The sequence below is a fragment of the Anabrus simplex genome, chromosome 9 (genome assembly GCF_040414725.1).
Source record: "Anabrus simplex isolate iqAnaSimp1 chromosome 9, ASM4041472v1, whole genome shotgun sequence".
Lineage (NCBI taxonomy): Eukaryota > Metazoa > Arthropoda > Insecta > Orthoptera > Tettigoniidae > Anabrus > Anabrus simplex.
In genome coordinates this window covers 115,738,212-115,761,901 of record NC_090273.1, presented here as the reverse complement: position 1 = coordinate 115,761,901, position 23,690 = coordinate 115,738,212, and the positions used below count along the sequence as shown (strand labels likewise).

General features: G+C 43.7%; 1 protein-coding gene across 1 annotated transcript in view; it reads left to right on the top strand.

Moving 5' to 3' along the window:
- Positions 1-23,690, top strand: part of LOC136881258 (NF-kappa-B inhibitor cactus) — a 208,342-nt gene that overhangs the window by 76,009 nt on the left and 108,643 nt on the right. The window contains exon 2 of the mRNA XM_067154025.2: positions 14,140-14,297. The gene's annotated coding sequence lies outside the window, so the exon portion shown is untranslated. The remainder of the gene's footprint in view (positions 1-14,139; positions 14,298-23,690) is intronic.

Sequence of the window (23,690 nt, the reverse complement as noted above, 5' to 3'; positions counted from 1 at the left end):
GTGGCCTTAATTAAGGTACAGCCCCAGTATTTGCCTGGTGTGAAAATGGGAAACCACGGAAAATCATCTTCAGGGCTGCCGACAGTGGGGTTCGAACCCACTATCTCCCGATTACTGGACACTGGCCGCACTTAAGCGACTGCAGCTATCGAGCTCGGTATTTTCCATTTTCACAGCGGGCAAATGCTGGGGCTGTACCTTAATTAAGGCCACGGACGCTTCCTTCCCACTCCTAGCCCTTTCCTATCCCATTGTCCCATAAGACCTATCTGTGTCGGTGCGACGTAAAGCAAATGGTAAAAAAAAGTAAGGACAAAATTCTAAGTTTACACCAGAAGGAAGGAAACACATCAAACTAAAAATGGACCAGAAGTCTTAGGAATTTGTAGCTTATAATGAAATAGCTCAACTACTATTTTTTTGTTTTAGCGGATGACTTTTAATAATGTTATTGTTTTACGTCCCACCAACTACTTTTTGACGGTTTTTGGAGACGCCAAGGTGCCGCAATTTTGTCCCACAGGAGTTCTTTTAGGTGCTCTTAAATCCACCGACACGAGGCTGACGTATTTGAGCACCTTCAAATACTACCGGACTGAGCCAGTTGGGGTAAGAAGGCCAGCGCCTCAACCATTTGAGCCACTCAGCCCGGCTTACGACTTTTAGTGGCGAAAGTGTCCGAGGAATCATCCGGCTCCCCATTTTTGTAGCTGCTTTTTTTTTTTTTTTTTTTTTTTTCGGTACTACGCAAGGGGTTGGGCTACATGTACCACTCTGTGAGGGTGTTTCCTGTGTGTGTCGATGTAATAGGACGGGCTAGGAATGGGAAGGAAGCGGCTGTGGCCTTGAGAAAGCTGCCATCCCGGCATTTGCATGGAGATGAAAATGGAAAACCATTTCGACGATGGCCGATGGTGGAATCGAATCTACCTGTCTCCTGTGCCGCAACGCACGGAGCTAACCTGTTCGTATTTCTATCCGTATTTGTCGATATTAGTCATGCCGTACTGAACCGCTGCATTTAGCTGTTACCTATTAGATACATAGTGTCCTTTCGTAAGCGATGGCATACTGAGGGTCAAGCCCACTCAGCTATGAAATATTTGGTCGAGTGCAACTGTCGTATTATGTTCGCTGTCCGATAGAAGTCGAACCGAGCGTTAACCAGTTTACGTCGGCGGTTGCACAGTAGGCTTCGTTCTACAAGTGGACAGCTCTGCACTCCGACCGGCCAACCGAACAGAGGACGGGTAGCCACGGTTCTACCACGGCTCTACGCCTCTGTATTCGGGAGACAGACAGGGGCTGGTCGCCATTGTCAACTGTTCTGAGAATGGTTTACCGTGGTTTTCCATTCTCCTGCACTAAGGCGAATGCTGGGACAGTTCCTAGTATAGGACACGGCAACCAACCCCCTCACCTTCTCTGATCATCTCCTTCACCGTAATAAACCTCCCGGCCTGAGAGACGGCGTCACCGTCTAAGTGGCTCGCCTCCCCCTTCAAGGGACCAATGAAAACATTTAGTAGTAGTAGTAGTAGTAGTAGTAGTAGTAGTAGTAGTAGTAGTAGTAGTAGTAGTAGTAGTAGTAGTAGAGTTTTTGTAGACTTTTACATAGTACCAACTATCTCCTACCACTGAACGACCTTCCAGGGTAATTTATTTTCATTCGCCTCCAACACTAAATTTCGAACGTCTCCAATCTTCTCTCTATTTTTTTCCACCGAATGAGTTATCCACACGGTTAGTCTCGTGCAGCTGTAAATTTGGATTCGGAAGATGGTGGGTTCGAATCCCACTGTCGGCAGCCCTGAAGGCGGTCTTTCGTGGTCTCCTATTTTCACAGCAGGCAAATGCTGGGGCTGTACCTTAATTAAGGCCACGGTCACTACCTTCTCACTCCTAGTCCTTTCCCATCCTTGTCCTTGCGTCGCCGAAACCTGCGATATGTTAGTACGACGTTAAACCACTAGCAAAAAGGAAAAAGAAAGTTGTTCTCTTTTCATATTCGCAACGTACCATGTTTCCGAGTCATAAATGGCAACACTCCAGACATAAATAGTTGATGAATTTTATTTTCACTCCCAGCCTCTGATTACCGGGTTCGACTCCCGGCTCTGCCACGACATCTGAAAAGTGGTACAAGGATGCTTCCACTCAGCTCGGGAGGTCAACTAAGTATAGGGGGGGGGGGGGAGGGGTTGCGATTCCCACCTCAGCCTTTTTTGAAATGGTTTTCCCTGGTTCCCCACTTCTCCTCCAGGCAAATACCGGGATGTACCTACTGGATAACTTAATACCACGGTCGCTTCCTTCCCTCTTCCTTGCATAACCTCTCCAATTTTCCCATTCCCCACAAGCGGCCAAGGTGATGCCGTCTGAGCGAGATACTGGCCCTTCTCTCTAGTTGTATCCCCGACCCAAAGTCACACGATCAAGGACACTGCCCTTTAAGCGGTAGAGGTGGGATCCCTCGCTGAGTCCAGGGAAAAACTAAACCCGCAGGGTAAACGGGTTATTTTTAAACCATTATTTTCACTCTCTTCTGAGCCCGTAGGCTGGTTGGATCCTCAACAGCTCCACGTTCAGTTGTCACAGACTGCCTAGCATCACTGAAGGGGCGTACTAGGGAAATGAGGAGTGAGGTGGTTTCTCACTGAGCCAGAAGTTGCTATTACATATCAGTCTGCCAAGCCTACTGCAATGCATGTACCAACCGACCCTACGAGCAACATTTTCACACCATTCATAGCAGGGACTGGCTTCATTAGGAATGGCATTACGAGCATCGCTCATACCTCAGTCACTTTCATACTGACAAAGAAAGGATAAGACTGAGACAGATCAATGAAAGTAACAAAATAACGAGTGTAGGTATTTTTGGGTCAACTGGAGTGTCAAAGATGAAAAGAGATGAACTATGAAAGGTTAAAATAGGACTTTGTCTTTTCTTTTTCATCTTACCTATTTCTCACTTTCATTTGCTCTATTTTAGACACCAAAGGTCTTAATTTCAAAGTCTACTCAGAACACTGGAACATGGCTGGTTGTTGGATATGTTTATTGAGCAGAACCGGAAAATCCAAAGCGCTATGGAGTTCGGGGAATAGGGCGCTCTACCGCGACGGTCTGTTGAGAAACATGAACTGTTGTGTTACACCAGCTCCGTTCCTCGTGGAAGGTTGGATGCTCACGTTTCCTGATATTACCTAACTATCCCTGTCAGTGTAAAGGGATTTCCACAAAATCTGTCGGAGCTCACACTCGATGGCACGTAGTCTACATTGCGACCAACTTCTTAGCCCGCCACACCAGGGACGTAACATATGTGATACGGACTCACCTGCAAAAAATAAATAATCGGACTCCCACTAATAAAATTATAAATTTAGTATATATAAATAACCGGGCGAGTTGGCCGTGCGGTTAGGAGTGAGCAGCTGTGAGCTCGCACCCGGGAGATAGTGGGTTCGAACCCCACGGTCGGCAGCCCTGAAGATGTTTTTCCGTGGTTTCCCATTTTCACACCAGGCAAATGCTCGGGCTGTACCTTAATTAAGGCCACGGCCGCTTCCTTTCCATCCTTAGGCCTTTCCTGTCCCATCGTCGCCATAAGACCTATCTGTGTCAGTGCGACGTAAAGCAACTAGCAAATATATATACGTGTGTGTTCGTATATTTCAGCTTGCAGCGAAAATACCCATCGCAGACGACTGGTGTTTGTGTGCGGTATTAGCCTCGAGTCTCCCGTCCAACTCGTTGGCTGAATGATCAGCGTATTGGCCTTCGGTTCAGAGGGTCCCGGGTTCGATTCCCAGTCATGTCGGGGATTTTAATCGCTTCTGATTAATTCTTCTAGCTGGGGGACTGGGTGTATGTGTCCGTCCCAACACTCTCATCATATTCAAGCAACACACCACACTACCAACCACCACAGAAACACGCAATAGTGATTACATCCCTCCGTATAAGATTGGCGTCAGGAAGGGCATCCGGCCGTAAAACAGGGCCAAATCCACGTGTACGACGCAGTTCGCACCAGCGATCCCACAGGTGTTGGACTGCGTCGCACATGTGGATTTGGCTCTGGTGTACGGCTGGTTTAGTATACGCCAACCCTATATGGAGGGATATAATCACTATTGCGTGTTTCTGTGGTGGTTGATAGTGTAGTATGTTGCTTGAATATGATGAGAGTGTTGGGGCTGACACAAACACCCAGTCCCTCATCCAGAAGAAATTAATCAGAAGCGATTAAAATCCCCGACCCGGTCGAGAATCGAACCCGGGTCCCTCTGAATCGAAGGCCAGTACGCTGACTATTCAGCCAACGAGTCGGACAATTTCCATTGCTATAATTATTTTTCAATAATTTGGTGCACGTCTTTTCTGAAGCGCGTGTTACGAGAGACGGCAAGGGGAAGCATTGTTTACAGCTGTGCTGTATTACATTCAGTACAATTCCTCTACGTAAAAATTGTAAAAAAAGGAAAACAATTTCGACTAAATCTACAAAATTGCCCTGATCATTTCCGTGCAGAGTGGCATTAGGCTGGATATACATAATTTTTACTTTTTCGCGGGGAGTCTGCCTTGCCCCTCAAAGGCACGGGCCCACCTGTATTGCAGGCCCTAACGTTACGCTCCTGCGCCGCAGTTATTAGATAGATCCATTCAAACTGCCAGGTGCTATGAATACGTGCCACTTAACAACACGTGGATAGAATCCTTGGTACTGTAAGATTTTGAGGAAGTCAAAGTCATTTCTAGGACTATTTTAAACTAAGGGGTTGTCCGTCTCCTTGGGTGAATAATCAGCAAACTGGACTTCAGTTCAGCGGTCCCCGGCTTCGGTTCTCGGCAGGATCGGGGCTTTTATCTTCATTTGGTTGATTTCTGTTGCTCGGGGGCTGGGTATTTTTGTTCATCGTAATACACACCTTTATTTACACACTAATTTCTCTATAGTCCTGCAATTCTGACAAAATATCTTGATCTGGGCCCCCCTGAGACTCAAAGCTTACAATTTGCTGACTCCTGCCGTAGAAAGTTGCTCCTATTAGTCGCCTCTTACGACAGCCAGATGATAGAGTTGATACACCGGATGGACAAAATGAGACTGGTCCGTAAAACATTTACAATAGGACTGACGCGGGATTGATCATTGTTAATGAATATTACAGAAGATACTGGAAATGACCTCATCTGAAGAAATGAAAAGCTGAGGATCCAAAAGTCCTGACTCCACTTCACTCAGAAACCAGGGGCAGAAGTCAACACGCGAAGGTTCGTCTGGACACTTTCAAGCATGCGCAGCAGTAAATGTGTAAGGATACAGATGCAGGTCCTTTTTTGATAATGTTTCACCACGACGAGCCTGCCCCGTGGTGTAGGGGTAGCGTGCCTGCCTCTCACCCGGAGGCACCGGGTTCGATTCCCGGCGAGGTCAGGGATTTTTACCTAGACCTGAGGGCTGGTTCGATGTCCACTCAGCCTACGTGATTAGAATTGAGGAACTATCTGACGGTGAGATAGCGGTCCCGGCCTAGAAAGCCAAGAATAACGGCCGAGAGGATTCGTCGTGCTAACCACACGACACCTCGTAATCTGCAGGCCTTCGGGCTGAGCAGGGGTCGCTTGGTAGGCCAAGGCCCAATTTTTTTTTTTTTTCACCCCGACGATCTCTCTTAATTCCCACCTGCACAGATAAACTGAGTTGAGAATTCTTTGGACTTCGTTCCAGGCGTTCGAACTCTTTGAGGAGAGCACTAAGTTTTGTATTACAGAATTTGTTGGAGATAATACCAAAACACTTCCAGTCTTGAACTCTTGCGCAAACAGTTCCGCACAGATTTTTCCACGAATCGTGCTTCACATAAGATTCAATGGATACTCGCTGTTTTATCGTTAGAACTAGTTTGTGTTACATTCAACTGGTCACTAAACACGTCTGCTCCTCTCACTCACTCACACGTAATGACACAGTGACGTGCTCGGGAAATGCGCACGCACAGACATGTGATAGCAACCGATTAGCGCAGTAGTGGTGATTGGGAATTAGAAGTGGGGGGGGGGAGGGCATGGGGCAAAAAATATAGACACAACAAAAAGTATTCGGATTTGTGTGACATACCTACAAAATGGTAAGATTTTCTGATGCTGTCTGAGCGAATTTCGACACAGAGGTAAAGGTTGACTGTTTACGAACTTAAGTGTGGTAATAATAGTTTTTTTTTTTTTTTATTCAATACTATATAATAACACAGCAAAGGAGCAATATTACACACGTATTACAATTAAATAGAAGTACGGAGTGATTATACAATTCAAAATCATTTAGCATTTGACTACGCACTAAGAAAGGCGCTGCCTGGCCGAGGCGGTAAAGGCGTCCTCGGTTCGCCCGGAACGACGTGGGTTCGAATCCCCGTCAGAAAGTCGTAAAATTTAAGAAACGAGATTTCTACTTCCGGAGGTGCATATGCCCCTGAGGTTCACTCAGCCTACACCCAAAATGAGTACCAGGTTAATTCCTGGGGGCAAGTGTCCACTACTTGCTGAACCGGGCTAGTTGGCCGTGCGGTTGGAGGCGCGCGGCTGTGAGCTTACATCCGGGAGATAGTGTGTTCGAATCCCACTGTCGGCAGCCCTGGTTTCCCATTTTCACATCAGGAAAATGCTGGGGCTGTAACTTACCTTAATTAAGGCCACGGCCGACTCTTTCCAACTCCTAGGCCTTTCCTATCCCATCGTCGCCATAAGACCGACCTATCTGTGTCGGTGCGACGTAAAGCCCCTAGCAAAATAATAATAATAATAATAATAATAACTACTTGCTGTGGCGCTATACAAATCGGTTAGCCGCGACGAGCGATTGCGTGTTTCCGGTAACAATGTTGTTAATAATTAAAGAATGTAAAGGAAATCGTTAGCTCATAAGACAACAGAGCATGTAGGCTACAAATTGCTTGTTTTAATAATTCCTCATTTCAGACGGCTAAAATGTAATAAAAACGTAATGTTTTCTCCACAAAGTGGGGAGGGGTTGATTGACACCACCCCCCACCCCCTTCACCCTCCTAATCAACGCTACTGGATTGGTGCATCGAAATCACGGTTTCCAGCATTTCCTGTGATGGACAGTTCTCCTGTTCATTAACAAGGGTCAATTCCGCGTCAGTTTTTTAATTTTTTTTAATTAACATTTTGGCATTTGGTCCGTAATACCATGCTGCCAGCTCTATACATTCAGAAAACAGGAAGGTCAAAGAGCAACATCTTTACAATATGAGACGTTTCATGGCGTTGTGACTCATTAGTTTCATTTTTCGCACACTGTACATTACGGTTTTCCTGGTGGAGAAGAAGTGAATGTCGATGAATGGCAGGGTGTTGTTCAGTATCAGTCAAGAAATTTTGAGGGAATACGATTGAAAAAACTACTGTATGTTCAAAGATTAGATTGCAAGCTTAGATTCAACAGACTTGTATCTTGTAGACAACTCCTTCGGTACTGATAGAAACTTGTTTCACTAACCTCTGACCCTAGGACGTGAACTCTCTCTAGCCACACCGTCCACTACCACTGTAGTTCAAGGTGCTCAAGTCCTTGGCGCCAGCTATGACAACGGCTTCCACGTTAGGGTACACTCATCGTTCGTTATGGAAGTGGTTTGTGGAGAAAGTGACTTCATAACACAGGTGGTCAAGAACTTGAGCGAGGCCTTGTATCGCATGAGTGTCCGACCAGTATGACGCGGCCAGTTCTCCGTATCGGCGCATCTCTTCCTGAGTAATGTCTCACATATGATGTGAACGTATTTCCTGACGGAGGTCCAGGCTGAGGATGAATCAAACATCTAAATGATAATAATTTGAGCCATAGTTGACATTTACGAATATGATACCATAGTTACGCGGCTAGATTACCAGTCAAAGCAGGAAAAAGCTATTCACGTAAGATTGCATTCTTTATCATGACAAAATATTTAGGCGGAAATGAAGTGATTCACCATATACGAAAATCATTTCTGAAGACGTTTCGAGCAAAAACTGTCCCATGAACTCATGTTATACCAATGGACATGTAACTTACTAACAGTCAAAGCAGGAAAAAGTATTAACGTAAACCTACATTCTTTATCATGACAGAATATTTAGCCGGAAATGAAGTGATTCACCTTATACGAAATTCATTTCTGAAGACGTTTCGAACAAAAAACTGTTCCATTAACTCAGGTTATACCAATCAATATGAAACCTATTTGCAAAAGCTCTTTCCTATGGTAAGTTAAACTAGATTATCTTCAGTTTAAAAATAATGTTCTTGGTCTTACGTCCCACTAACTACATTAATGGTTTTACGGAGTCGCTGAGGTGCTAGAAGTTTTTTCCTGCAAGAGTTACTTTACTTCTTCTTCTTAATCTGTTTACCTTCCAGGGTTGGTTTCTCCCTCGGACTCAGCGAGGGATCCCACATCTACCCGCCTCGAGGGCAGTATCCTGGAACTTCAGACTCTGGGTCGGGGATACAACTGGGGAGAATGACCAGTACCTCGCCCAGGCGGCCTCACCTGCTATGCTGAACAGGGGCCTTGTGGGGGACGGGAAGATTGGAAGGCATAGACAAGGAAGAGGGAAGGAAGCGGCCGTGGCCTTAAGTTAGGTACGATCTCGGCATTTGCCTGGAGAAGTGGGAAACCATGAAAAACCACTTCCAGCATGGCTGAGGTGGGAATCGAACCCACCTCTACTCATTTGCCCTCCCGAGGCTGAGTGGACCCCATTCCAGCCCTCGTACCACTTTTGAAATTTCGTGGCAGAGCCTGAAATCGAACCCGGGCCTCCGGGGGTAGCATCTAATCACACTAGCCACGACACCACAGAGGCGGGCGAGTTATTTTACATGCTGGTATTTATTGATAAATACTGCCTCCAACGAAGGTACCAGTTAGGCTCAGTATCCACTCATGAGTTTGTTACGGGATATTGTAGAATACATACATGTACAGTTTATAGCTATGCTAGAGTTTACTTACATTAAAAGAACAGTTCAAAAGCTGGCGTGAATATTTCAGTACAGATACTACAGTTTCATCTCTTACATTAATGTGCAAGCCGATGCACTTCCTAAATTCTTGAGGGAATTTTGGAATAGTTCCCCGCACCCCCACTAGGATATCCAAATCTACTGACACGAGAGTAGCGTATTTGAGCACCTTCCAATATCAATAGACTGAGCCAGGATAAGAGCCACCAACGTGGGCTTAGAAAGTCAGCGCTCCACTATCTCGGCCACTACTCTCAGCTTTCTTCCATTTATCTCAGATATTTCTGTGCTTGCTGCAGCCATTCTATCTAATTTTCGGTTTTGGTCGGAAGTTTAAGACCATAATCCCTTCCTGACATCAGATAATTTTCGACGTGAGACTTCAACTCCAAAAATTGCTAGGATTCTAACAACGACTGTCTGGGTAGAAGGCAAGTACATTAGCTACTTCAGTAACCAATCATTTAAAGTCGTGCTTGTCGTGGGTACCATGCTGATGTATTCAAGGCAGATTTCTTCATCAGAGAGTAGATATTGTACCTCATCCGTTTTAGGTTTCTTTCCGTGATTTTCTAATGTTAATAATAAAACGTGTACCTTGTAGACAGCTTGTTTCACTAACTTGAAAACCAGAAACTATTTCGAAGCCCAGCCGAGATCCTTAACCGTTGGAAGAGTCATTCTGAGGCTAACTATAACGAATAATTTCCGCACCCACCAATACCAAAGGTAGAACCAGTATTTGGACCTTCTCCAGTCATCACTGCTGAAGAAGTTGCCACGGCTATCAACATCGATGGTGTTGAAATGCGTAAAACAAATAGGTTAAAAATTTTGGATCAGTAATTATTTCAGATTGTGATACACTGCTAAATACACTTAAGAAAATGGAAATTGCAACACCATGAAGGCATTTTTTCGTTTGTTTTGATTTTCAAGATATGGAACGATGCCATGTAGGTATGTAAACGATCAAAGTTTCAGACTCATTGGATTGTTGCTACAGGTCTCCCCACGAGATTGGTCGCGGAGGAATCAACTCCAGTATACGGGCTCTGGTGTAACGTAGTTGACTTGCAGTCTGTGCAGTGAAGTGTTCCCCGTCAAACATACCTCGACGACAGAGAAGAGCACGCTATCAACAACTGTCGCCGTTTGAGAGGGCTCGGATAATTGGGCTGTGTGAGGCTGGATTATCGCTAAGGACTGTCGCTGCACGTGTTGGCCGACAGGCATCTACGGTACAACGTGTATGGCAGCAGTGGTCAAATGAAGGTACCCACACTCGTAGACCTGGCACAGGCCCAGCGCGACAGACAACCGTGAGAGAGGATCGCCGCAGAATTTGGATGGCCCGGATGGAACCCCATGCAACAGCAGCGCAAATTCAAGCGGCTTTGGCACCCCACGTTACACAACAAACAGTTGGTAATCGCCTGCGTGCAGCTGGCTTACGAGCCCTTGTCCCTGCAGAAAGTGTTCCATTGACCCACAACAGCGACGTGTAAGGCTGGCCTGGTGTCGAGAAAGATCGACGTGGGTCGACGAATGGCACAGGGTCGTCTTTAGTGATGAATCGCGCTTCTGTCTTGCCCGCAGTGATCGCCGGAATCGTGTGTGCCGACGTACCGGGGAGAGGGGCCGCCCAGATCTTATTGTCGAGAGGCACACAGAGCGAACACCAAGCATTATGGTCTGGGGAGCTATTGGCTTTAATGTGAAATCACAATTAGTGCTTGTTGAGGGCACTATGATTACTCGACAGTACGTTGATAGGGTACTCAATCCAGTGGTTGTCCCTATGATGGCGAACATTGCTAATGGGATGTTTCAGCAGGACAATGCCCGGGTTCATACTGCACGCATCTCCAGAGAAGCTCTCCACGACATCACAACCTTAGAATGGCCCGCCAGATCCCCGGACCTCAGTCCTATTGAGCATGTGTGGGACATGATGGGTCGACAAGTGGCCAACCGTCCTCAGCCACCCACAACTCTGGAACAACTGACGCGTGCAGTGCAGCAAGCATGGGCCACAATTCCTCAGGAAGCGATCCAGGGCCTTATTGACTCCATGCCTCGACGAACTCATCAATGTATTGCAGGTCGTGGTGGGCACATCCTGTGTTGATTGTTATCCAAACATGCGGTCAGAGGGACCTAAAAGTGTAATCATCGAATCACAACCGAACACTCGTCCTGCGTGTTCAATTGCAGCAATGTAACGACACTCCTTTTTGGTGTTGCAATTTCCATTTTCTTCAGCGTACAAGAAATGGAGTAAACGCAGCTTGAGTAGCGGCGATAAGAAGCTCGCTCCCACCCTCACAATACTTGAAAATGGACCCCTCGTTTCCTGATAAGGAGAGTTACAAATTTATTTGGTAGTATAAGGTTGTATATCATTACAATGAACAGCAATGACGAGAATAATATTAATAATTTAGTTCTCAAATCCGAAGGAATTAACATAATACACTTGTGATAGTACATATATCACACCCTCGAATTGTATGTAGAAGTGAGAGATATTTTCAGTATTCGATTTATTATTATTATTATTATTATTATTATTATTATTATTATTATTATTATTATCACTATTTTTATCAGTATTTCATTTGTGTATTTTGCCATTTATATTTGTAAGCTGGAAGATATCCACATATGTAGGTATGAGTAATTTGTTTTGCACAAGTGGGAAAACATTGCTTTAATAACTCTGGTAATTTGGATGAGTCATGTGGCTACCCCAGTGTTTGTTGTGATGTACTTGTGTCGGGAAATTCCATGAGTCATGTATATATCCCAGCCTGATGAGATGAGCTTGTCGTTGTATTAGGGAAGTTCGTTGACTCATGTATTTTTTTTTTGCTAGTTGTTTTACGTCGCACCGACACAGATAGGTCTTATGGCGACGATAGGACAGGAATGGGCTGGGAGTGGGAAGGAAGCGGGCGTGGCCTTAATTAAGGTACAGCCCCAGCATTTTCCTGGTGTGAAAATGGGAAACCACGGAAAACCATTTTCAGGGCTGCCGACAGTGGGGTTCGAACCTACTATCTCCCGAATACTGGATACTGGCCGCACTTAAGCGACTGCAGCTATCGAGCTCGGTGACTCATGTAATAAACCCCAGAGTTTGTTTATCTCTTGGGAGCAAGAAGAAGTTCAGGGCATGGTCTTGACATGAGCATCACTCATGATTGGCTGGCAAGCACCAATCCAGACGTATCATCTGAGAGGAGGGGGATGTTGATGTCTATAAAGGTTGATCATACGGCGGCAACCAAGGGACATTGTAAAGGAACGAGAAGGAAGACAACTACAACCAATCACTACGGTATAAGAGAACCACTCGGTATGAACAAGAAGGTCAACTGACACACTGTACGAGAAGGAACTAATATAACCTGGTCCTAAAATGTGTCGACTTTCATAGCCGAGGGGAAAGACCCAGAAAACTCTGGGCTAAAGCCCTGACACACCCCAATTCTCAATGGATAATCATATCGTGAACTCACAGCTGACAACAAAATATTTTATACATTTATTTTTCTCCCAATCAAAATTTTCTGGTATTTATTTGATTATCCATTGAAAATTGGGGTGTGTCAGGGCTTTAGCCCAGAGTTTTCTGGGACTTTCCCCTCGGCTATGAAAGTCGACACATTTTCGGACCAGGTTGTATTAGTGATCACTCCAGTCTAGAGTGTGTTCTTAACATTGGCACTGGGTACCGGGCGAGTTGGCCATGCGCGTAGAGGCGCGCGGCTGTGAGCTTGCATCCGAGAGATAGGGGGTTCGAATCCCACTGTCGGCAGCCCTGAAGATGGTTTTCCGTGGTTTCCCATTTTTACACCAGGCAAATGCTGGGGCTGTACCTTAATTAAGGCCACGGCCGCTTCCTTCCAACTCCTACGCATTTCCTATCCCACCGTCGCCATTAGACCTATCTGTGTCGGTGCGACGTAAAGCAAATAGCAAGAAGAAGAACATTGGCGGGGGGCTACTTTATCCATCTTCGGGAGGTCCATCCGCTCAAGGTAATGGCAGATCCAATTTACAATCTGATAGTCTTCCAAAGCTAGCTCGAGGGGAAAGTTTAAAATCTTTAGTAATGTAACTTCATTTTCTAAAATGTAAATTTCAAACTCTAAATGTAAATTTCAAACAAGCCGAATTTCTGCAACTTAAATATTTTTCTCCATCTAGTCACCTCAGCAGCATAGCTTAGCCTCTGTAAGGTCGAGCCATAAGCCGAAATATGGTTTTATGCATTTAATGCAAATTTCTAGGAGTGCAAGAGTTCGCCTCTTTACCATTTTGGTTTTTGGGCCAGTAATTTAACCTTTTGTTTTTACCGAAGGCCATGTGGAATGGGTACTTGTTACCCCAGTTCAACTCCATGTATTTCATGTTAAAGGTATCAGACTGTTGAGCCCTTAAGACACTGAATAATTTTGTTAAACGTAGGTTGTGCCTTATATAGGCCTGGGAAGTGTGAAGTTTCGGAAATAGATTCCTAAGTGTTAATTGATAGAGCAAAGATGCTCTTACTTTTGGGGGAGAAACTGGGAAATCCGTCTCCTTAACTGTTGATTGAATGGAGCAGTAGTGCTCAAGGAACATTTGTAATTGAGAGTTTCAAGCTCAACCTGTAAAATTGTTATCCGATTATTTTAGACCTCTCTAATAGTGTTTTTCTAGTTTACGAGCTAACGTTTGTGACCAATTGTTAATTACTCGTCAGAGTATTAAGATTTGAAAAAAAAAGGGGGGAGTGAGATTAAGAAAAGAAATAAAACTGCCAATTTTAAAGTTTTAATTCAAACTTTCGATTTTCGTATATCTAGCCATTCATGCCCGCACCTTCTTTCACCTCTGCTCTTCATAATATCTTCGTACCGGTAACAATAAAAACAATAAAATGTGTTTCAATAAGGAAAGAATTTATATATCCCTGTCGCAAAAGTGAAATACATGTTAATATCATCAGTTTTGTTGTATTTGAAAATTAATAAATTTTATTAAAATGTCGGATTAAATTTGAATGATGTAGCAATCTGATCTTTTCTTCTTATTTGCAGAATTGTGTGACTTGCAACACGTGAAGCAAGAAGTCTACTTCCAGCGCGTTGTACCCAAGGAGAACTGGAAATACATATAGATCCTGGACTAGAGTTATTCTACGATTCCTCTTCTAGGCGATCCCAACACTTCAGTTAAATCTTCAAGGATAACCTCGGTATGTCGTTAATTGTTAATAATATTTATGTTTCATAATATTGCAGTACAAGTGTATTGTTGCCACTATGTTTAGTGTTAGCATCTGTGGTCTTGACATTTTTGCCAGACCCCGTATTTTTTAGGTGGTAACATGTTAGAATTTAAACTAATTTGCTTATTAGGAAGTGCCGTCTAACCTGCTATTCCATAATGTAGAGAAGTAACATAAAAACTAGGGATTCTGATGGGCCGTACCCCTAATATTCATGCAAAACTCATAGCACAGCCGTTGTGTAAGGTAGAGTATAGCCTACATTTTATACTTGTATACATTCTAATTTTTTCTTCTTCATCTGTTTACCCTCCAGGGTAACTTTTCCCCTCGGACTCAGGGAGTGATCCCACCTCTACCGCCTCAAGGGCAGTGTCCTGGAGCGTGAGACATTGGGTCGGGGATACAACTGGGGAGGATGACCAGTACCTCGTCCAGGTGGCCTCGCCTGCTATGCTGAACAGGGGCCTGGGGGGTGGAAAGATTGGGAGGGATAGACAAGGAAGAGGGAAGGAAACGGCCGTGGCCTTAAGTTAGGTACCATCCCGGCATGTGCCCGGAGGAGAAGTTGGAAACCACGAAAAACCATTTCCAGGATGGCTGAGGTGGGAATCGTACCCACCTCTACTCAGTTGACCTCCCGAGGCTGAGTGGACCCCGTTCCAGCCCACGTACCACTTTTCAAATTTCGTGGCAGAACCGGGAATCGACCTCGGGCCTCCGGGGATAGCATCTAATCACGCTAACCACTACACCACATAGACGGACGTAAAAACTATCACAGCTGCGAATAGCACTATTTTGTGTTTGACAGGAAGTTTGTATAAGGACTACAACGTGCTAGCTATGGACCACGGCTCCCGGTAGCTAAGATGGCTGTATCACAGCATTACTGCTGTTACATCAGCCAAGTTGTGAGGTAGTAGGTTCGATTTACAGGCTAGTACCTTTTTTCGATTAACGCCGTTTACAGTGACTGTAATATGGCCGCATATCATCGAGTTCCAATGAGTGAAGTTTTATTTGATCCTGAAAAGGACTGTTTTTATCCGATGTTACGTGGCCAGGTTGGACGACGACATGATGGTCAACGTACTATTCATAGAAATACATCGTGAGGAAATGAGTAAGTGCTCTGATATGACCTGTTAAGTGTAGGTTATTATTTGTGTGCGCTGGACTCTTGAGGATAAGGATTCGAATCTCAATGCTGCCCGTCCTAAAAATGGTCTTCCTCGGTTTCTCATTTTCACCACCAGGCAAATGCCGGGACGGTACCTTAATAAAAGACCAAGGCCGATTTCCTTCCAAATCCTCCCCCCCACCCATCCTTAGGGGAAGGACGCCAAAACAGAGCGCACCCTTTAAAACCAATAGCTGCTATTATTATTATTATTATTATTATTATTATTATTATTATTATTATTATTATTATTATTATTATTATTATTATTATTATTATTATTATTATTATTGTATTCCCGCTAAAATGAAGCACCTCTGTCGTTAAAAGGATACGTCTTATGCTGGATTCGAACCAATACGGTGCCGATATTCACATACGTTGTCCTCCAACTCTTAACCGATTCAGCCACAAAGTCATCATAGGCCCTGTACGATGCTTGCTAAAGGTTTAGTACTGAAGTATGGCCGTTCTACCTCGAAAGTTAATATCCGTGTCAAAGTCTTCAGTGATGGTTTACAGTGTTCGTTTAACTTTTCTACATTACAGAGCACGTGGCATAACCTATTAATTTTATCGTATTACGGGTGCCTGTGTTATTTCAAGGCGCAATAAATCACATGTTTGCATGGTCCTTAGTATTTGGCGCCGAATTATGCATAGTAGTTTTTGCCTTGCTAGGTCCGTGGATCAATTTATACCGATGACACACAGGTAGGGAAGAGCCTTATGGAATATAAGGAGAAATTTCAAATTATTTGGTATTCATAAAACTAGATGATAAGGATCTCAAGGTTATACGCGTTATTTGGGTTGCCCGTCTCCGAAAAAATAAGGGGCTGGTGAACCATCCGGTATATACATAATCCTTTATTTAGGAAACTGACCCTCAACGGGTTTTCCCTAAGAGACAGTATTATACTATTTGTATGTCTTGGAATACAAATGGTTCCTTAAAAGGAGCACGGACCCACGCACTGCCGCCTCGGCAATCGTGGCTAAGTACAGTAGTTTTCCTTGAGGGCAAACCTCTTCCACAACTCGGCCATCATCCCGATATGGTACCTCTTGCACCCACTAACGGTGACGGAGTTTGCATGATATTTCTCCATGATGTAATTGGATACTGGAACGTAGATTGCCTGCTTCTGCGGCTGTTTATCGCCTTATTCTATACGTACTGTTCGGTCCAATATCACAGAACGATCTCTCTAAGCAGTTCACTTCTTATTTCGCGAAGGCCTTATGCAATAAGGCCCCGAATTGTGTGATGACGAATATTCCTAAGCAACGAGCCGAATGTACAGTAGCAGTGAACATGTCCCAAAGTTTCAATCTCACCGCCGGCATGCTTGCAGGGGTTGTTCTCCTGGCTTCTACCATACAAGATTCTCACTGGAGCCATCATTTTGATGCTTTCAGTCCATTCCGATGTTGAAAGGCCTACCTTTTCCGCGAACTACTCATTTCCTTGAGGGTAATGTGCGAAGAGGGCATAATGCAGGGTGAAGAATAACTTTGTTTCGTAAATTAAAGGAGTGTTCGAGGGTTCAAATATAAGTATTTTGAACATAAAAAGCATAGGTCTGTGGTGAATAGTTTAGGCTGCCTACCCCTCGGACGCTCGAGCTTAAATGAGCCACTCTGTTTTTGTCGAGGTTCTGTCCGCGTGTCCTTCATTCTGTCTTCCTTGTGTCCTTCCGTCTGTCCGTCGTCACTCTTTCACATCGTGTCCGAGAAGCGCCGGGATTTTTCCAGAGAATACCCGAATCATTGTTGCGTCCACGTGAATTGTGCCGCCAAGTTCAAAGGAGACATTTCGAACGTTCAGCTCTGATGTACTGTGCGTTTGTCTAGTGTGCCATGTTTACGTTCGAACACCTGGGAGGTTGGCAACTGATCTGAAATCTTCAAGCGCGCATAACGCTGAAATAAATCACCGCAGACCTATGGTTCCTATGCTCAAAATACTTGTATCTGTACCCTATAACAGTCATTTAATTTAGGAAACTATTTTTCTGCATGCAGTATGCGTACTCTAAAGGCTTTGGAATCGAAGGACGTTATTAGAGCATGGACCTTTATTCCGAAGGCCAAGGACGTTGAATGTATGGCCGAACCATGCTCTATATTGTATTCAGGAGTCCACATATCACATTTGCCACAGTTTGATTCCCAGCGAGAAAAAAGAGAGAGAAATCAATTAATAATATATTCTTCTTTTTTTCTTCCATTCTCCTTCTTCCGTGGAGAGGGAGAGGGAGAAGGAGAGAAAATAAAAAGAACAAGAAGATTATCTCTTTTCTCTCTCTCCTACATTCTATTATTCTTTACTTTGATAACGTTTTTCTCTCCCTCGCTTTGTCCTTCACTTTATAGAAGAAGAAGAAGAAGAAGAAGGCAATAAGTGGAGAGAAAGGAGAAACCAAAAGAAGAAAAGGAGACGAAGAGGTTCTTTTTCTTCTTTTCTCTGCTTTTGCTCACGTGCCTTTGGCTCAAATTCCACATAAAATTATACACCCTGTGAATGGAATCAGAATATCAACAGACACGCGATTTTCCAACCTTCCTTCCTTTCTCTAAAGTAAAGCAACAAGTAGTCGGCTAAACTTGGTCCACTCGCCGATGTACTGAACACCATTTCCGCTTTTCACAATGTTCTTTCTGTAAGGTTAATAAAATAACTAGGGTGCTGCCTTAGGGTTGAAGACGAAGGCCACAGCGCCAGGTAGAGAGGCCTGTTAGTCACGCCCGATGATTTTAGCCAGCCTGTAATAATCAGCCCTTTACTCACCACCCTCGCTGGGAAATCCCGTTCACAAAGAGACGGAGTGGGGAGCGGACCTTCTGGCAGGACTGGTTTAGAGTTTTAAAAAAAGCTGTCAAGTAGGCACGCGTGTGGGAGTCGAGTATGTAGCACAAACCGCTTTGTAATGTCCATTTCCGCTGGCGAGGTGTTAAATTTAAGTAGAGGCAGCAAAACACCTACAGTGCTTGAATTCTACTAAGAAATCGTAGTAGTAAGGATTTCCAGTTCTAAGTACCCCCTTCGTATATCTCTCGTTATACATGATCTTATTTTACGCGTTTTCGCTTTAACGCGATTTTTTTTAAGTCACAACAGGTAGCAATTCTCCTATGGGTAGGGGTTGTATATATCACTGTACCCCTTACCTGGTGTAACAGGCGACTAAAAAGGAACCCAAGGGCTCTGAACTTAGGAGCATGGGTTGGCGACCATTTGATCCCTAGCTATGGCCGCCATTCCTTTCACATAGTGTCCTGACTTTCATCTGTTCTATCTGCCACCCTCGGTCGACTCTTGTTCTTGTCTAGAATAGAATAGAATAGAATAACTCCCATCGCCTAGTTCGGATCACCTGAAACTAAAAAGAGAGAGCATTCGTTAACTGCAATTCATTAAATACGATACATGCATTACATTATCCTCTTATAATAAATTGACTATTACTACATTAAATATAATTTATTTTGTCCTTGACGTTAACAGCGTTATATAGTCCAGGATGAAGATCAAGCCATGAAGATGGTTTTCCGTGGTTTCCCATTTTCACACCAGGCAAATGCTGGGGCTGTAACTTAAGAAGGCCACGGCCGCTTCCTTCCCACTCCTAATCCTTTCCTATCCCATCGTCGCCATACGACATATCTGTGTCGGTGCGAAGTAAAGCAATTTGAAAGAAAAAAGTAAATGTATCTTCCCCTTGCTTGGCTTATTTAAAGCTTACTTTTGTGTCACACATCTTATGGAGTTATCCTACCATTACAGCATACATTATAATTGAATTGAATGAGTGGATGACTGCATGAATTCATGGTTGAATTGTGGTCGTGAATGAATAGGGCCTAACACTCTTCTCACCCAGTCACGGATAGCCACTAACTGGGGAGAGAGCATTGACTGATGAATGAGTGAGTGATGCATTGGGTGAATGAATTACTTGATGGACTGAATTTTGTTCTCTTCTAACGCCGACGGTACTAGATTTGCAAGATCTAGGGAGTCTTTCCTTTTCACGAAACACCCTGGCCTTTACATTTCCTTTGCCGACAGCTTAATTCTTCGAAATGTCAAACGTAACCATTTCCTCTGTGATTAGTGTTAAGAGAGGATGGTTGCCCAGTTGTACTTCCTCTTAAAACAATAATCACTGAGCGAAAGGCCGCCTGGTTTGCGTCACGTAGCTGTGGGCTTGCATTCGAGAAATAGTGGGTTCGAACCTCACTGTCAGCAATCCTGAAGATGATTTTCCGTGGTTTCCTATTTTCACACCAGGCTGTAATTAAGGCCACGGTTGCTTCTTTTCGCTCCTAGCCCTTTCCTGTCCCAACGTCCCCATAAAACCTATATGTGTCGGTGCAACGTAAAGCATCTATTTTTAATCACCAATACACATACTACACTACTCTCTGCATTTTTTTCCAATGTCCATGATATTAGATCGTAGGCTTCCAGCACAATTTGCCGTTAATACCAAGTTTCGGTATAAGCCAAACTTCTTTGATTAATTATTATTAATATTATTATTATCATTACTGCGTTTCGCCCTTTCTAAGGAGCGCGTAGAACCAAAATCTACATGAGCGTCATTATAAATAGGATAAGGATCTTGTGATGGCCTTCATCGACTTTGAGAAAGCTTATGACTGTTTGTGTAAAAACAAGGTATGGGAAGCCTTACAGAGAAAAGGTGTTGGGAAACAGACAGTAGAAAGAGTAAGGGGGTTGTACAATGGGAGTGTCAGTTGTTCGAAAATAGGAGAAGAGAGAACGGGCTGGTTTGAGCAGAAAGGTGGATTAAAACAAGGAAGTGCTCTGTCACCTTTGCTCTTTGTAGTAACAATGGACGAGATAATGACAAAAGTGGCAAGGAAAATTGGAGAAGGAAAAATGACCTGTTAGTCTGGGGAGAAAAGGAAAAGGATATCCAGGGCAAGGGGGGGGCACTTGCCCCCCCCCCTGGAATATTAAAGATGTTGATGTTCAATTGTTTAATATCATACCAAATTATTTCATAAACTGAAATTACTGACAGTCATCTAGCATATGTTATAACTGGAAGTTTCTGTAAACAATTTAATGTTGCTGACGTTATATTGGTTTTTATATTCAAGAAAATTGTTAATGTGCCCCCCCCCCCCCCTGGAAAAGATCCTGCGGGCGCCCATGTGCTTGGGTAGATGAGGTGGAACAATATGGAATGAAATTGAATGCCCAAAAGACCGAGATAGTGATCACAACTAGAAAGAAGGAGAGACCTACGAGAGGGATAATGCTTGGAGGGGAACAACTTAGGAAGGTAGAGAGTTTCAAGTACTTAGGAAGTATCATAGAGGAAAGTGGAAGAAATTATAAGGAAATAATCGAGCGTGGAAGACAAGCAGGAGAATTCCTGAAAAGTGTCAGAAGCCTGATTTGGAGCAAGGATGTCCCTCAGAGAAGCAAAAGGGTGATATACAGGACGTACTATATACCTATTCTCACGTATGCAGCTGAGACTTTGGTAATGAGGCAGAGAGCCGTGAATAGAATACAGGCAAGTGAAATGAAATTTCTGAGACGCAGGATAGGAGGGACAAGATGGGATAAGATGAGAAATGAAAAGGTTCGAGATACAGTAAAATAAGAGCCACTACAGAATAGGATAGAGGCATCTAGACTTAGATGGTGTAGACACATGAAGAGAATGACAGAGAAAAGGATACCGAGGAGGATGCACGAAATGGAGATAAAAGGTAAACGGCCAAGAGGAAGACCAAGAGACAGGTGGATAAAAAGGAGCTCGATAGCTGCAGTCGCTTAAGTGCGGCCAGTATCCAGTATTCGGGAGATAGTAGGTTCGAACCCCACTATCGGCAGCCCTGAAGATGGTTTTCCGTGGTTTCCCATTTTCACACCAGGCGAATGCTGGGGCTGTACCTTAATTAAGGCCACGGCCGCTTCCTTCCCACTCCTAGCCCTTTCCTGCCCCATCGTCGCCATAAGACTTATCTGTGTCGGTGCGACGCAAAGCAACTAGCAAAAAAAGAAAAGAAAAAGGAGTGGAAGAGTGTGTACAGAGAAGAGGAGAGGACTGGGCAAGAGTGACTAGGGAGACGTGGTGGGAAGACAAGAGGAGATGGAGAGGCTTATGTTCCAAGCAGACCTGGTCAACACCTGGAAACTGAAAATGATGATGATGATGATGATGATGATGATTTCTGAGGAATTCAGTTAAAATTATATATACACTCTGACTGACAGGAGAATGTAGAACTGGCACGTCTGTAGGAAGTGGAGTTCCAATTTTAATCAGTTTTGTGTGCAGCACTGCTGTCCCGCCTCCTCTTTGTCCAGGAAATCTCGCATGAAGTGACTTGGGAAGTGACTTGGATTTGAACCAAGGAACCCAGCGGTGAGAGGCCGGCGCGCTGCAGCCTGAGCCACGGAGGATATAATAATAATAATAATAATAATAATAATAATAATAATAATAATAATAATAATAATACGTCTATCCACAGAAAGACGTATATAAGCCGGAATGCAAGCCAGTACTTGCTATTGAGTAATTTTCTTTGACGTGACCATCAATTGAAGAGACGAACATAGATAGACATTTTAAATTCGAGTCATTACTGATCGTAAAGTGAGATATGATTGAGATGTCTAGGTGGTCTCAATTCTGTTGGAAATTCCATGTACAAGAGCTGTCTACTGTGATGCATTCTGTGTTATCTGCTACGTGCTACGACATTAATTATCTCGACGTGTTACTTGCTTTAACGATCGTGCTTTGGAATACCCGTTCTTTCACGTTTTGACGGGCGAATGACGTGAATATATTACCTCTACTGGCCAAGCATGCAATTATCTGCGAACAATTTGCATTTCCAAATGAGCATCAGCGGAAGGGAAAGGGAAGGGAATAAATTCAGATGTTTTAATAAATTCATAGCCCTCGGTGTTACATGTAAGCTTTGGAAAAACCTTTCTGATTATATTAAACGCGTTTGCGAAATTACTAATTCGTTTGATAGAAGGCAGTTCGGGTTTAGGAAATGTTATTCCCGTAAGGCTTATCTTGTAGGATTTCAGCAAGATATAGCTGATATTTTACATTCAGGAGGTCAAATTGACTGTACGCTATTTCCCTATCCAAGGCCTTTGACAGGGTAAATCATGGAAGATTATTGACAAAATTAAGGGCAATTGGAATAGAAAAAGAAAGTGACTGAATGGGTGGCTAAATTTCTCGAGAACAAAATTCAGAGAATAATAGTAGGTGAAGCGTTATCCGACCCTGTAATGATTAAGAGAGGGGTACCGCAAGGCAGTGTTATTGGACCGTTGCATTTACTGATATGTATAAATCATATGAGTGAGGAACTTGAATCACAGATACGGCTTTTTAAGGGTGATTTTATACTGTATGTAGCAATAATAAATAATCTACAGGATTGCAAGCGACTGCAAAAATATCTCGATAAAGTTGTGAGGAGGACAGCAAGCAATGGTATGATGGTTAACGGGGTGAAAAGTCGGGTTTTTTCACAAAGGGGAGAAGAGTTTTAATTACTGTGTTCACGGGATGACGGTAACTCATCTCTGTAAGTATCTAAGTGTTGAAATAAGGAAATATCTTCATTGTGGTAATCATACAAACGGGATTTTTTTTTTTTTTTTTGCTTATGTCGCACCGACACAGATAGGTTTTATGGCGACGTTGGGACAGGGAAGGGCTAGGAATGGGAAGGAAGCGGCCGTGGCCTTAATTAAGGTACAGCCCCAGTATTTGCCTGGTGTGAAAATGGGAAACCACGGAAAACCATTTTCAGGGTTGCCGACGGATTTTAAATAAGGATTATAGATCTCTTCATACGGTTATGAGGAAGGTGTTTAGGGTTTGTAGTAAAGATGTAAAGGAGAGGGGGTATAAGTCACGGTTAAGACCTAAATTAGAGTATGGTTGTAGTGTATGGGACCCTCGCCAAGATTACTTGATATGAGAATTAGAAGAGATCCTAAGGAAAGCAGCACGATTTTTTCTGGATGATTTCCGACAAAATAGTAGTGTTACGAAAATGTTTGGAAGACTAGAAAGTAAGGAGACGAATTGCTCGACTAAGTGGAATGTTCCGAGATGTCAGTAGAGAGATTGCGTGAAATGACATTA